Source organism: Watersipora subatra, chromosome 8, assembly GCF_963576615.1.
Source record: "Watersipora subatra chromosome 8, tzWatSuba1.1, whole genome shotgun sequence".
In the NCBI taxonomy this organism is placed as follows: Eukaryota; Metazoa; Bryozoa; class Gymnolaemata; order Cheilostomatida; family Watersiporidae; genus Watersipora; species Watersipora subatra.
Genome location: NC_088715.1, coordinates 33594660 through 33611145, shown reverse-complemented (window position 1 = coordinate 33611145; position 16486 = coordinate 33594660).

Genomic DNA, 16486 nt, shown 5'->3' with positions numbered 1-16486 from the left:
TGCATGATGTTCTTGGTATGCACACATACTGAATTACATGTATTCATATATATTGTTCAAATATATAATGTTTTGCAGTCAGTGGTTTTGATTCTTGAGAAGCATTAGAGGCAGTCCTGCAGTTTTCTTGGCAATATGCTTCAAGCTATTTTAGTAACAAATAAGATAAATTTTAGAGTGGTAGTGGAAATATACTACTAGCAATGTTAGCAGCGTATTTACAAACAGTTTATATACTGTTAGTAAACATATGCTAGATGTAATTTTGTCAAATGCTTACAAATAACTTGCACCAACCTAATGTAAACAGTAAACTGTGAAAACTTCTCAAGATGAAAGATCTGATGCCGCATGATTGTAGGTAGAATGTAAAACAACTTGATCTGTCTTCGTTTGGTACAAGCATTTGACTTTATTTAAATTTTCCAGAGAGTTCCTCGAGCAAAACATATTGATCGGCAAAAGTTTCGGCAAGTTTCTGACCCAATTAATTCAGATGGACGCAAATTCACCTTTGCACTAGCCTATGCTCCTGGTGTATCTACGCCGTTAGCTGAAAGGAATCCAGTCTATGTAAGTAACAATGACAAGTTTACATCTCAAGTTTGAAAAATGAAAATTATGATATTCACATCTTTTGAAAAACATTTTTTTTGGAGGTTGTGGATTGCCACATGAGATAATGAATATATGTAGTTCAAAGTTTTGAATTTACATGTAACTATAGAGACCTCAAATAAAAATTGTATAGATTTTATCAACCAAGTTTTATGTATATGAAACTCAATCAAGAAAATATATATACTTACATGTATATATACATACAATATACTTACTATGTACTTTCTTATATAACTAACTACATGTATATATATATATATAAACCATCAAATCAAATAGTTCACTTATCTTTCAGCTACTGACAATTTCCTGCTAATGCATGTTTCAGGCTGTAAACTTCAACTTCAAGGTTTATACTGTTCCATCTTATGTTGAGCACTCTGATTTTAGCTTTAAGAATGATGCATTTCAACATATATATATATATATATATATATATATATATATATATATATATATGTATATATATATATATATATATATACATACAGTATCTATCTGAACACCCGGCGTTGCCAAAAATACAAAAACATTTGGCCAGAATATTTATTTGTACTTAACATATAACAAAATTTGCCATTATAACTTTCAAACTTCATATCATGAGAAAAGTGTTTGGTGTAGTTGACATAAATGAAGAGAGAAAATTAAAACAACTGTAAAGGTTTTCAAACTTTGCCAAACAACTATAACTTTTTAACTCTTTTCCATGTAAAATGTCTTGTGCAGGTAAATAAATTAAAATTATAAAACAAATATAAAATGGTCAAAATGTAAAATAATTTGCAAGCACTAGCTAAATTAAGTATGTTTTGCTACAATTACAGTAAAAGATGACTCGGAAATGATACAATTAATACGAACTGAGAAAACACAATAAAAATCTTGAATTATTATGTTGAATTAATAATATAAGTTCTTGCATAGAAGTGCGTGTGAGGGTGAATGTTGGTGTGGGTATGAGTGTGAGTGTGGAGGTGGAGGTGATTGTGGGTGTGAGTGTGAGTGTGGGTGTGAGTGCGGGTGTGAGTGTGTGTGTGAGTGTGGGTGTGGGTGTGGGTGTGAGTGTGAGTGTGAGTGTGAGTGTGAGTGTGGGTGTGAGTGTGAGTGTGGGTGTGAGTGTGAGTGTGGGTGTGAGTGTGGGTTTGAGTGTGAGTGTGAGTGTTAGTGCGGGTGAATATGTCTGTATAAAATAAGTCACTGTTCCACCAGAAGATATCCATCAAAACTTTGAATACGACGATACTGGTACCTCTTGATACTGGTACGATTGTAAAAATGAGATGTTGTACGGTCTTTGTCTGACTGAACAGAGTGAGAATGTAAAGGTTGTTCCTACAGAGATAATACAATTGTCCGCGTGAAAAGACCTGGCCCAGACTGCGGAATACATAGAGCAATTAAAACTTGCAAAAAACAAAAATAGAAGATCAAGAAAACACAAAAAGCACCATGTTTCATAGAGTTAACAGAATTCACTAGAGTTGCAAAGAATATGTCATTTAGTGTGTGCATATGCTACGTATAGGTATGTGATAGTGTCTATGAGCAATTAGCCTTGTATAGGTCGGTGGTAGAGTGTGTTGGTCTAAAACTTGTGGTAGCAAACTCTGTGAGTTCAATTTCATCAGAATGTGGAATTTTAAATCTAACATTGTAATAGCTATAGCTGGACATAAACAGACACAGACATACTTTTGAGATATATATATATGCATGTATATCTCAAAGATATATATATATATTGGTGCAATGTAAATGTATATGTGTATATATATATATATATATATATATATATATATATATATATGTATATATATATATACATGTATATATATATATATACATGTATATATATATATACATGTACATATATATAAAATATATTAGGAACTGAAAACTTTTAAAACATTTTACTACTTAAAGTTTCATGGTTGTTACCATTCAACAGGTAAAATAAAATGATTTGAAGCTCACATGACTGTACGCAACAACACATCGAGTAGCTTAACGATAAAGGCCAGCTACATACAATACAACAATTTACTTGGTTCATGTCACAGCATTACAAATTAAGTGCTTATTTGAATGCCTGCGCTTTGACACAAGCTCGTTTATTGAGTTTAAGCTTGCAAGCTCAGGTTAGTATAGAATGAAGTACTCTTCCCAAATACACAAATTACAGCGTTTACTAGACTTATTGTAACTACTCGCTTTTTTCAATACTCCCCGCTTGATGTCGTACTGGATGGATCGATCTTTAAGCTGCCATATATAATCGATTAGTTCTGTTGAAGTTCGTTTTGATGGGTTGTTGAAGCTGCTACGATGGTTGTAATATCTTTTCTTGAATGAGCCCTCTGTCAGGCCAACATATGTCTGTTTGGTAGCATCAGGTTCGTTGGTCATAACTGTAGCCTGATAGATGACAGAACTGGATGACCATGCATTTGGTAGGGGACATGTACCTTTATCTCGACAGTTGAATGTTGCTGTTGGCTTGTCGTTTGATAGCTGCGCTTTGTTGTTATTTGCAATGATCTGTCCAATATTCTTCATGCAACTATAGCTAAGTTGCAAATTGTTTCTATTAAATATCGAATAAAGTTTGTGATCTTTGGGAAATTCTTTACTCAGAGCTTTAAAAAAAAGCTTTTTTTTATTGGTGGCAACATTTTTAGAGAAAGGGGGGTTATACCAAAGTATATTTCTTCTGCGTTTGTTTCTGGTGTTATGCGATGTTGTATTCTCACTAAATGTCAATTTATGATGGTATCCACTTCTATTAAGGGCTTCTTGGTGTTCTTTCGTATTTTGTCTAATATATATATATATATATATATACATATATATATATATATATATAAATAAATATATATATATAGACCTTTTTCTATAAATTTCTATAAAAAAGTTTTTTCAAATTATCACCTGATGAGAACAGACCTATGTCTGCTCTAAACCAAGCTGTCATGATTAATCAAAAGCTAAATACTTTTCATATTATGCATTATGCTATATACATAGTTTTCATTAAAAAAACTATATATATATATATATATGGTTTTCATAAAAAAAAATATATATATAGTATGTATTATATAAATACTACATAAATATAACAGTTTGAGTATATGGTGGTATATAATAATTAATAAATTGATGATATATGGTATACATATAATGAAAAAATAGTGTATATATATAGTATAAATAATAAACTTAGAAATATATATATATATATATAAATCTCAATGTATATGGGTCTGTTCTTTGGTATGTACAGTCATAGTTATTAAAATCTTTGAATGATAAATCCGTATCCCAGAAGATTTAATCTTCCAACCTTTCGTTTCTCAAACAATATGCGATATCATTGAGCTACTCGAGATTGATTGACATATTTGGCGATATATGTTGCTATGTGGGTAAAAAATTGCTACAGATCTAGGTTACGGCGCAACGCTATTCTCTGTATTAGTAACAGCTGTAGATAACTAGCTTATGTAAATTAGCCATTTGAAAAAGTGTCATGCTAATGGTAATTGTTTATAAGCTGAGTTTATAAGTGTGGCATTGCTATCGCTGCTTATATGCTGATTTTTTATTACCTGTGCAATGCCAGGAATTCAACTAGTATATATATATATACATATATATATATATATGTATAGATATATATCTATATATATATATATATATATATATATATATATATATATATATATATATATATATTAATTGTATATATATATTAATTGTATATATATATTAATTGTATATATATATTAATTGTATATATATATATTAATTGTATATATATATTAATTGTATATATATTAATTGTATATATATATTAATTGTATATATAAATATTAATTGTATATAAATATATATAGATATATATTAATTGTATATAAATATACAATATATATAACTGATAGTGTATATTTATTATATATAATATAATATACATAAAATAAATATACCACTCGAAGTACCTTACTGCAACTTGTTTCATGTCGTATGAACAAGAAAGTTGTTGAAATTTATTTCATCATCACAACTGGCTGAAATGGCAGTAAAGGTTGCTCTGGCTGTAGCTCTTCAGAAATGCTACAAAGCTCTGAAAGAACTAAACCCCAAATGCCTAAAGGCTATGTCAGACATGGCAACATGCTTCAAATCGAACCAAGCAACAACAGGATGTGCTGCCAGGAATGCGCTTGGCGGTCAGTCTGAATTAACCATGCTTGTGCAACATCGAAAGCCTGTTTTAATTGCTACCCAGATTTGCCTTACGCCTATTTTCCTGTTTGATTCAACATTTCTGGGGCCAGGTCCAAGGGTGTGGTTTTTAAGGTTAACCTGGAATCTAGTTTAGAAGTAACTAGTCGGCATGCAGTTGAAAACCTGTTTTGATGGCAACAGCACAACCCTCTGTACGCCCTTGGTCAATCTCAGCGAACATCTAAGAAAACTACACTGGTAGGTTCAAGAGTTTTCAGGTCCTAGAAACTTGCTTTGTAAGACAAGGGTAGCGCAGAAACAAACAAAGCACAAACAATTGACTGACTTCACTCTACAAGTCACTTCCTTTTTGAGAAGCTGAATGGTCAGTCTAGTTCTTAATCAACATCTGGTGCACTACAAACTTGCTGGTCAATTTTATGTAAGTGATTCAGGGTGCCAAATACTTGATAGAGGAAAGTGACAGCCATGGCCTCATGGCTAGTGGGACCTTGCTACCATTCTACGTAGTGTTGCAACTGCCTATGCAGCTCCAGGATATAACAACCGAGGTTTGTTGTGAGCCACACCAATGAGGATGCTAGCTTGAAAGACCATTTTTGGTGGCACACCAGTGTGCAAGGTAATTTCATCAGCTCGCGGTTTCCATAGATGGTTGATAACTTACCAGCATGACCGATTCTTGCTCAGTAAAGTTCAGTTGATGCAGGACATGTTGGTGCCGGCTAGGACCAAGATGATCTTCCGTGTCAAGTGACTACAAGAAAGTACCACACGTTAGGAGAGACAGAGGGTTGTCTAGATCAGCTGTGGTCAGCTACAAGCTTAAAATTGCTGTAGACAAAAAGAAGTGTAGTCAAACGATCCCTCAACCTCACAGACCAACACGTAAACCTCCGTGCCAGCATCACGGCTGACACTTACACAAGAGTGGAAGACCACCAGATAGATGAGAGCCACCCATCTCAGCTTGAGTGTCGGGCTTTCTAGTGCAAACATGCCAAATGTAAGGATGACACCTTGCTTGGAGAAAATGTTTGCAGCAGTGCTGCATAATTGCATGAAGCTGTGGCAAGTCGAGTGGCTAGCACAGTTGCGGACGCACTACAACAATACATTCAGCACCAGAGATGGAAATGTGGGACAGACCTCCGACATAGAAAATTCTGTCCCAATGAAGGAGAGATCCGACTCATCCGGGAGCTTTCTCATCAACTGGGACTGGAGAAGGAGGTAGGGGCCGGGCCTCGAGTCAAAAAGCTGTTGAGCAAAGTACTCATTGAGTCGGCTGGAAGTGCCAGAAGTTCTCCAGTGGTGTTGGTTCAAAAGAAGGATGCCAATTAATACTACTGATCGACTACTAGTTGCTGAATGCTGTCACTGAGCAAGCTGTCTAACGCCTTCCCTAGATTGATGACAGCCCTGATGCTTTGTTGGACAGCAGGTTTTTCAGTATAATCAACTTGGTTGGTGGCTACTGGTAACTACCCTTGGACATTGATACACAGAAAAAATCGATGTTTGCTACCCGCCCCAGTCTTTGGAAATGGAAAGTTTTGCCCTTTGGTCTCACTTCTGTGCTGGCCAACTTCTAGAGACTAATGGAGCTCGTGCTACATAGATTGCATTTAAAAACGTTGCTGCTCTTCTTGGACGACAGCATTTCCATCACCCCTGACTTTGACACTTACCTGCAGTGATTACAAGAAGTGTTTCAGCGTTTGAAGAAAGCCTGGCTGAAACTGGAACACTTCAAATGTGAGCTTTTCCAGTCACAAGATCATTACTTAAGCAATGTGGTTATTGCTGAGGGTTTAGCTACTGACCAAAGAAGATGCAAGTCGTCTGAGAACGGCTGCCCTCTAGAGGGCTCAGGGCATTGCAAGGCTTTCTGGTATGGTAGGTTACTACCTGTAATATAAACCTATATTTAATACCACAGCCTTACCTTTGCACCAGTTGACTTGCAATGTCAAATAGTGGACTTAGGCCAAAGAAGTGCAGACAGCCTTTGAGGAGCTAAAAGAGCACCTGTTCTCAGCCTGTAGAGGGCTATCTTGATTTGAGCCAGCCATAGATCTTGGATACAGATGCTAGTGGCTGTAGAGTGGGTGCTGTGCTGTCATAAGTACAGAAAGACACTGAGAGAGTGATTGCATTTTTCAGCAAGACCCTGACACCTGCAGAGATGAATAGCTGGGTAGCATGAAAGTGAAAAATTTTCGGTCCAACCTTTAAAGTCTACCATTTCTTCTGCGTACTGATCAGGGATCATTTCAATGGCTACGCTGTCAAAAGGAGCCATCAAACCAGATCGCAAGGTGACTAGTGATCTTGGCCAAATTCTAGTACATAGAGAATACCGAGCTAGATTACTTCATAGGAATGCTGATGGCCTCAGCTGACATACCTGTTAAGACTGCCAGCAGTGTGAGATCAACAGTCAGAAAAAAAGAGAACTGACTAAAAAGGAGCTTGCCATGAAGGGCCAGATATTGTCAAAGGGATTTGATGAAAGCCCAACAGGTGTGTCATAAGTTGCCAGGACCGCACACAAAATGGTCAATTATATGAATCTGTTTTCTGCCACCATAGCAGGGGAGCTGGTCCAAAACTCACTGAAACCTCGAATTCTGTGACACGGCTCGGGTGATGACTTAAAGGAATTAAGTCATCATCAGATTCAAGCTTCTTAACAAGAAGCTTGAATGAATGTAAGCTGCTGGCCAGGGACCGGTCGCCACTATTTAACAGGCCATCACTCAAACATAATGATTTATACTGGGTCAGTTGGAGCTGGAAAGACAAGAATTGCAGAAGCAACACAAGATACAGTCAGTTTTCGGGCTACGAACAAATGGAACACTGAAGACCTGTACCTTTCTTTATGGCCAGCCAGTGGTGCACAGTCTGTCTATCAGTCATTAGTGAGGCAGCCATTTGGTAGACTCACAACTTTGATCAATTTAGGGTGGGTAAGATGCTCAGCCGACTGTGACTGACTTTGTTTTGGCCAGGAATTACAGCCACAGTGGCGAGAATGATCAAGGGCTGTGAAGTTTACTAAGCAGCAAAGCACAGTGGCACCAAAAGAGCTGGCGGTAGGTTTTATGCCACCCGCCCTTGGCAGAAGCTGATCAAAAACCTGATCAGACCAATGCAGTAAACTTTGAGAAAGAACAAGCGGATGCTAGTGCTCATGACTTATTTCATTAGATGGCAAAATGCCTTGGCTCTCTCGGAAATCAAGGGCAATAGTGGTGACAAATGTGTTGAATGAACAGTGTTCTGCTACATGGGCCTGCCAGAGTAGATTCATACTGATCAGGAAGCACAGTTTCAGAGTTAGCAGATGACACAATTTTGCCAATTTTGGCAGGTGGAGAACTCACACGACGCCATACCATCTGCAAACCATGGTGTAGTCAGGCACACCAAAAGGCAGCTTTTTGATTTGTTGCAAACACTGCTGCTGACTCAAGGTCGGAAAGCATGAGACAGGTTGCACCCCCGGCTGATGCAAGCGTACGGGTACCTCCCACTTTGCGACAGGAGAGATGTCAAACGTGGTAATCTTCAACTGAGAGCTGCGCCTCCCTAAGCAACTGAAGTTTAGCCCACTTCCCACAGAGGTACAGCCTTTTCACAAATACATGGTGTAAATACTGAAAAAAATTGTGAGACGCACATGCAGCCCTACAAGACAAACAGATGGCTATATGGCAGGATCAGGAAGAACTTCCACTATATGCTCAAGGAGAATAAATTTGTCTTCTGAGGAAAAAGAAAAAGGTGAGACGACCCAAAGATTCAGGTAAAATCTGTTGGTACATATCAGGTCATTTCAGCTTGTTCCAACTACACTTGCCTGATAAAACACCAAGGCCAATCTTCCATACACAATGAGAGTCGGCTAAATTTCTTCCATGCTTATACCGATAAGGTAGGGAGAGCACCAGCTGTAATGGAACCTCGGTGAGGCTCTCATATGGAAAGGGGAGGGCTGAAAGGCACTAGGTTTAGGCTGAGTAAGGTCTGAGTCAGAGTTGGCAAAACTTAAGGCCGAGGTTCCCACCAGCGCTAAGATTTGCCCTATGTGATATATATATACATATATATATATACATATATATATATATATATATATATATATATATATATATATATATATATATATAGATAACATAACACCACGGTAAATTGGCTAAAGAGACTCAAAGAAAGCCACCAACACACTATTGCTCAACAAGGGCTCACCATCAGCAAAGTGAACATCAAGTGCAGAGTGTAGCATATAAAGAACTAGGCAGCACCTAGGCTTGACGTGTTTCAAGCCTTCTGGTTGAAGAAATTGACATCCCTTCAAACTAGAATGGCAAAATAGATGAAATGCCTGATAGAAGAAGGTGACCGTCCATGATGGATGATCAAAAGACCAACCGTACTTCTGATGAAAGACCCGAAGCAGGGGTCAATGCCCAAGAACTGTTGGCCCCATAACATGCTTGTACATTACCAGGAAACTGCTATCAGTAATAGTTGCAGACAAACTTGAAGAGCTGTTGAGTCACTATATGACCACTGCTCAAAAAGGAATTAGACGCAACACTCGAGAGCCAAACATCCGTTGCTGGTGAATGGGATGGTCTGTCAAGACAGCAGGCAAAAGCATACCGATCTTGCAATGGTTGAGAAAGACTACAAAAAGGCCTTAGACTCAATTCCCGATTGTTGGAGACTTGAGTGCCTAAAGTTTTACAATGTTCACTCTGCCTTTGTGATGTTCATAAAAAAGGTCAATGACCAAATGAAAGGCAAACCTGGAAACAAATGGGAAAAAGCTGGCAAGTTTCAAAGTCAAGCAAGACATCAACCAATGTGACTCATTGTCACCGCTGTTCCTCTGTATATGCCTAAACCCTCTAAGAAATATGCTGGAGAGGACTATATATATATATATATATATATATATATATATATATATATATATATATATATATATATATTTATATATTTATATATATATAGTTATATATATAGTTATATATATATATTTATATATTTTATATATTTATTTATATATATACATATATTTACATATATAAAGTATATATATGTATATAAACATATATATATATTTATATATATATATTCATATATATTTATATGTATGTATATATTTACATATATATATTGATATATAAATATATATAATATATATATATATATATATATACTTTATATATGTAAATATATGTATACATAAAGAAATATTTTATGTATACATACTTTTTTCATTTATATATCATTTTTATGTATAAATTGCAAGACCTTAATATTTCATATTCCATAAGACACAATCAGTTTGTTAGGCTGTGCAAAGCAGTATCCGTGGGATCACTCCATTAAAAAGGTTTCTTAGAAAAATGTTGTTTGGAGCCATTCAACAATTTTATGCCTGTTCCTTCTAAACGCAATGAGTTTTAACATATTTTTAGATTGATGATGACCAGCATTTCACTGAAACTGATGTTAGTTTCCCAAGAACTGATTACTGGTAACATCTACTCCCAAAGCCAAGCATCACGTAGTGCAAAATGTCATGAGTCAACTAATAATTAGTAGAAAATAATATAACCCTATTAAAAATGAGAAAGCTGTGTCGATATATTTTTGCTGTAGCAAGGTTCTAGAGAAAAACCATTTTTCACACATAAATTTTGATGTGATTTATAATTTTTTTAAAGTTTACTCTGAAAAAACTGAAGGGTAAACGGTCATCTAATTTTTAGTCTTTTCTTTATATTACATGATTTGCTCGATTGCATCTTAACTAATTTTTGATTTTAATCATTTCTTTTAAGTGTCTTGATAATGAACAAACTTAACCCAACATTGTTGATTGAACTATTCTTATCATGTCTTTGTATTATTTTATTATAAATAAATCTTAGATGTACAATTTTTAGTATTTATAATTAATAGATTTATTAGCTGTGCTCCAGTGTCTTAAGAAACAGTAGCTAACCTCGGGTTTCAGCAAGTTAAAAATTGAAAGTTATAGGAGTACAACTCTCTAAAAGGTTAGGGTATGTTTTTACACAATTATGAGTAGGTTAGTGCAAAAGTTACAGGTGGCTGTCATAGTAAAGCATAACAACAAACAATACAAAAGAATTATTTATAAAAACAATGAGATTTATATATATTAATATCCTTTCAAATGAAAATAACATAAGTCATTTTAGACCGGTACAAAACAATATCACCCACAATGATTGTTATGGTTCATCCTCTTTATTTTGCAGATGTGTGAATATAATGCTATCATTTTAATAAAATGATTTTATATATAAAATGGTGTCAAAAATAAAGTAAAAGTACGAAACAAAACCACAAGATGACAAATAAAGGGTCCAAACAGATATAATAATTTACATGTATTTGATAAACATGCAAGGCTAAGAAAATGAATAATAATTGAAAAGTTTAGCTATAAAAATAAGAGTTTAATGTGGCACCCATTAAACAGTTCAGCACAAGTAATGATTCCATGAACAATTCTTGACAGGCAAAGTCAACAAGTCATATAAACACTGAGCATGTAGACCAAGTTGCATTGCCGAAGCTAAGCGTTTATAGCATGCTTCAAACTTCAAAGATCAGCAATTCAAATTTCCTTAAACAGTTAAGAAAACAGAATGAACCAGTTAAAAATAGAATAAAACAATTGGAAATAAAGTAAATATTTAAATATAGGGTAAAACAATTAATTACGAACTGATTCAATTGAAAGAGAGCCAACCATTTATAAAAAGAATTAACCATTTAAAAATAGAGTGATCCACAACAAAATAACATGGTATGGAGGCGTACACACAATTTTTTATTGATACATCCGTGTCTCTAATTCGACGTCTAATATTCTACTTATCTAGACAGTAGGTGGGTGCGCAATTGGTATATGAAACAGTGTTTGCTTTCACATTGCGATAGTTCCACATCAATACTTGGACTTGTCCTCTTTTTTGTATCATTTGCAGTGTTATTTATCAAAAGTTACTGATTGGTTAGTTATATTGGTCAGGTGAATGTTTCATATATCCATCATATTATGTGTTTCATTTCATTAAAGGGCACTATATTTTACTTTCGTATTATTGTAAGCAAGATTCGTAATTTTAGCTCTTTAGAATTGTTATTAGCTGCTCGTTGTAAGATGTATTTAAAGATTCAAAGTACTCTGTCTGTAGTGACAACTATTACTTTGTAGTTTAGTAAACTATACATTGCAGCCAGGAAGAACGTTTCTTAGAAAAAGCTGGTTAGGCTGTCATGCTACGGCATCTGATGCATGTCCATTCCAAATAGCAAGACTCCAGATAATATTTATTGATAGAAAAAGTTACATGTAAAATAATACGGCACTCCAAGGAAGCCAGCTGGCTTACATGTACAAATGCCTCAACCTTTCATACTTGCGAAGAATTCTAATACGCTTGTTCAATCTGTTTTCGGGCAATAACATTTCTTGAATTGTGATTTGTTCCGGTGTTTACTCGGGGCAATAATGCATAGCTATGTAACGTTCACAGTTTTACGCCTAATCAATAATTTATCAATGCTCTTGTTGGCAAGTCTCATTAAAATTTTAGTAAAAATGAAAATGTGCTATGCTTTTACATTGGTGCTTTTTTCAATGCCAACTGTCTGGCTACTGAGTCACTACTCACTACTGACTACTGACCACTGATTCTGACTATCTGTCAGACAGGCATTAAGCCGGTTCAACGCCCTCAGATGGGACAAAAAGACGTTGCTCCAGTAACTTGCCATAGAGGTGGAAACGCGGGTACTACAAAGACTTTCCAAACCCTCACAGGAGCAACATGGTCATGGAGATGTTTTGCGGCTCGCTGCGGGACCTTACTCCGCAGCGAGACCTGTTGGTCATACCCACACCTACACTAGCGGATGCCGTACAGGACAAAAACGACTACCTCCGTATACAGGGGACAACTTTACCCTGGTTGCTCTTCGGTATGAGCTCTAGCGGGGAACCTCCTGACCAAGTGAACTTGGCCAAAACCGAGGTTATTTATCAACTAGCTACATTGATCCAATCCCTTTTGGAAAATGTGGAGCGGTTGCAAGAGTGAGTCCATTCTTGGGCAGAGGAGAGGAATTGGCAGGCCACCATTTATTGGAGATGTAGCGGGCTATTGCATGTTCAATAGGACTGCCCCCATTGCTCACAACTGGTTTCGGGAAACGAAAGAAAGGCACAACAGTAGCTCTGGCTGCTGACTGTGCAAAGGTCACAAAAACTCCAACACTGTGATAAACCATCCTGGACCCAAGGAATGCTGATGGATGGTCTTGCCCAGCAAGGACTAGGCCAAGTGAGTTTCATGCACAGAAGGAGCCTGTGGAAACACGAAACTACTATCAGTCCTTGAGCGAGGCCAGCTCTGACCCCATTATGGTCTCGAACATAGCCTACGCCCCTCGTGTGAATGACAGGGGAGTTGCCAAAAATGTAGGGAGTGACTACCAAATCATTCTCGCCAAAGATACCAAAGACCATCGAGGCCATTCCCACAGATTGGGACAGTTTGAAGCCTGCTTTAAAAAATTGCAGGGCTGCTACTTTCCTCGCCTCAGGAACGGGGACCGATGGAGCCACACATTGACTTGAGACGCTGGGCAATTTCGTGAACTAACTTTACCCCGCTGCAAAAAGAGAATATTCAAAGCCCCTCAGAAGATACCCTAAAGGACACCATTATGGCGCAAACCCCCAATCTACTCAACCAGCAATTTCTTTCTCGGAAGAGTAGGAGGACGGCGTGTTCAGTTTCTCCTGAACATTGGATGCACCACAAACCTGTTGAATGAACAGGTCTTTGATCGACTGCTAAGAGTCACACAGGAGCAACTCGAGGAGAGTGATAGCCACAGTCTACTGGCCGACGGAACCTGGCTTTTCTTCTATGGGATAATCATGTTGCCAATTCGGCTGAGGGATGTAAGGACAGAAAAGTTTTTTGTGGTCAGCTGCTTGAACGATGGTGCCATACTGGGCATCTCATTTTTCGTGGCGCACCAGTGTTTCGTGGAGCTCAAATGACTGGTAATCTGGATGGATGGCATGTTGCTGGTCAGCACGGACTGATAAGGGCAGTTGTGGCAAAGCAAAGTGCAGGTGGTCAGGGGAATGGTTGTGCTAGCTTGGATGAAGATGGCCCTGTACTGTCGTATCACCACAAGGAATAATTGGCCCATGGGATTAATCAGGTGATTCCTGGACATACCCTCAGTGGCGAGCAGCCTGAACCAGCCCAAGCCCAAAAAACTGGTCATCGTTCGATGCTTGAATACAACGGAGCAACCACTGACCCTCCAGTCTAGCGCAACTATTGGCATGTACGCGAGGGGAGACACCCAACCGGTCAAGGAGATCGACCCCTTATTGTGTACAGCCGGTCTGACTTCAACTTATGAAGTGCTGGCTCATTTTGAGGAATTGTTCCGAGCGACACAACCAAATTGTGAAGGAGCAGGCCAAGCGTCAAGACTGGCCTCGCTGCTGAACCGATATGCAACCATATGTGTTTAGCATGGGTGATGACGATGTGGAAAGGATATCTGAAATGGAACACTCTATCCCGCTTAAAGAGAAAACCCAGCCGATCTGACAACAATCTCACCGACTAGGACCAAAAAAGGAGGCAGAAGCCAAAAGGCAGGCGCAGGACCTCTTTAAAAGAGGCCTTATTGAGGTAGCTAGCGGAGCTTAGAGCTCCCTCATGGTGCTAATCTGGAATAAGGATAAAAAGGCAATTCTTCATAAATTACCGGCGCTTATACACTGTCATCGAACAGGAGGCCTACCCCTTACCCAGAATCGACGACCTTCTATACGCTCTGTCTGGCAGCCAAAACTTCAGTACGCTCGATCTGGTGAGCGGATACTGGCAAGTGCCCCTTGATGCCGAGGCCCAGGAAAAGTCAGCTTTCTCCACCGATCGGGACTGTGGAAATGGAAGGTGTTACCTTTCGGGCTGACCTCCTCCCCAGACACCTTCCAAAACTCATGGAGCGCATTTTGCACGACCTCCACTGGAAGACACTGCTGCTTTACTTCAATGACATTATAGTCATTGCACTAGTCTTTGACACGCACCTGCACCGCCTCGACGACGTCTTCCAAAGACTCCCAAATGCCGGACTAAAGCTTAAGCCCTCAAAATGCGAGCTACTACCACCTCCGGTACATTACCTGGGCCATATAGTAAACCAAGATGGGTTTTCACAGATCTTACTAAAAGACAGGTGGTCACGGAATGGCCGAACCTACACGGAGTTAAGGAGCTTCAGAGATTTCCCGAGGCAGTCGGTCACTAACGACAGTATATTCCAGAGTTCGCTGCGATAGCACTCTCTGCATCGGCTGACGGCAAAAAGAGAGGCCTGGAGATGGATAGAGTACTAGAAGACCGTTTTCAACCCGCTGAAAGACAACATAAGCTTCGCCCTGTTCTTAGGCTATCCGGATCCCCAAAGCAATGCATTCTGAATACCGACGCCAGTAATTACAGGGTAAGAGCCCTGCTGTTCAAGATGCAAAAGGGTCGCAAAATAATCATTGCACACTACAGCAAGACTCTCACTTTCTCAGAGCGCAATTACTACGTTGCCGGAAGGGAACTACTCACAGTTATTAGGGTCGTTAAGCATTTTTGACCTTACCTGTATGAACACGAGTTTTTTCTTCAGACAGATCATGTCTTCCCTGATGGTTGTGCAGAAAAAGAGAGCCTTAGAACAGGAGCCCTCAAAGTCTTGGAAGAATTCCGGTACCCCTTGAACACTGGTCAGGATCCCGGCGTGGGAACACAGAGGGCTGAAGTAGGCAAACCTGCAAAAACTGCTGACAGTGCGCGAGCATTGAGCAGCGAGACGGAGGCCTGTCATAGAGGGAGTTGGCTCGAGAAAGGGGGCCAGCGACCACATGGGTATCGACCAGTTGCCTGAACGGGGCTCCCGCTCTTGACAAGGTGGGATTGACCCTGGGCAGTGTTGCATACCAGAACACCAATGGCCAGCTCGCATGGAAATCACACTTCAACTATGGTGGAATTAACTCTGGGCACTGACGGTGGTATCGAGGGGCTGCCTGCTCCATGGGCAAACAACAAGAACCAAAAGGTGAATTGGCGAAACTACCGGCAACAGGTCAGGGTTCGGTTCGTTCCAGCGGAACACCTAGATGCGGGTAGCAGGAAGCTGGAAAAACTTGACCACATGTTAGGCTCTCTATGCATTTGGCAGGACAGTTTGCTGGAGGCAGGCATCGCCCTGCAGAGTCGTGCTGGATGGTGCGCTGTGCACCAGCTATGCAGAAGACCGTTGTGTGGCAAACACAAACCCTGGCCCACTTGGGGATAGGAAAGACGATATGCTGCCTTTAGCTGACCTGGTACTGGAAAGGACTGACATCTACTGTCACACGGCTGGTAAAAAATTACAAGGTCTTCCAAGCTGCAAAGAAGGGAGGGACCAGGACAATCGGGGAAAAGCTGAAGATCTACACAGGAAGGCCCTGGCAAAA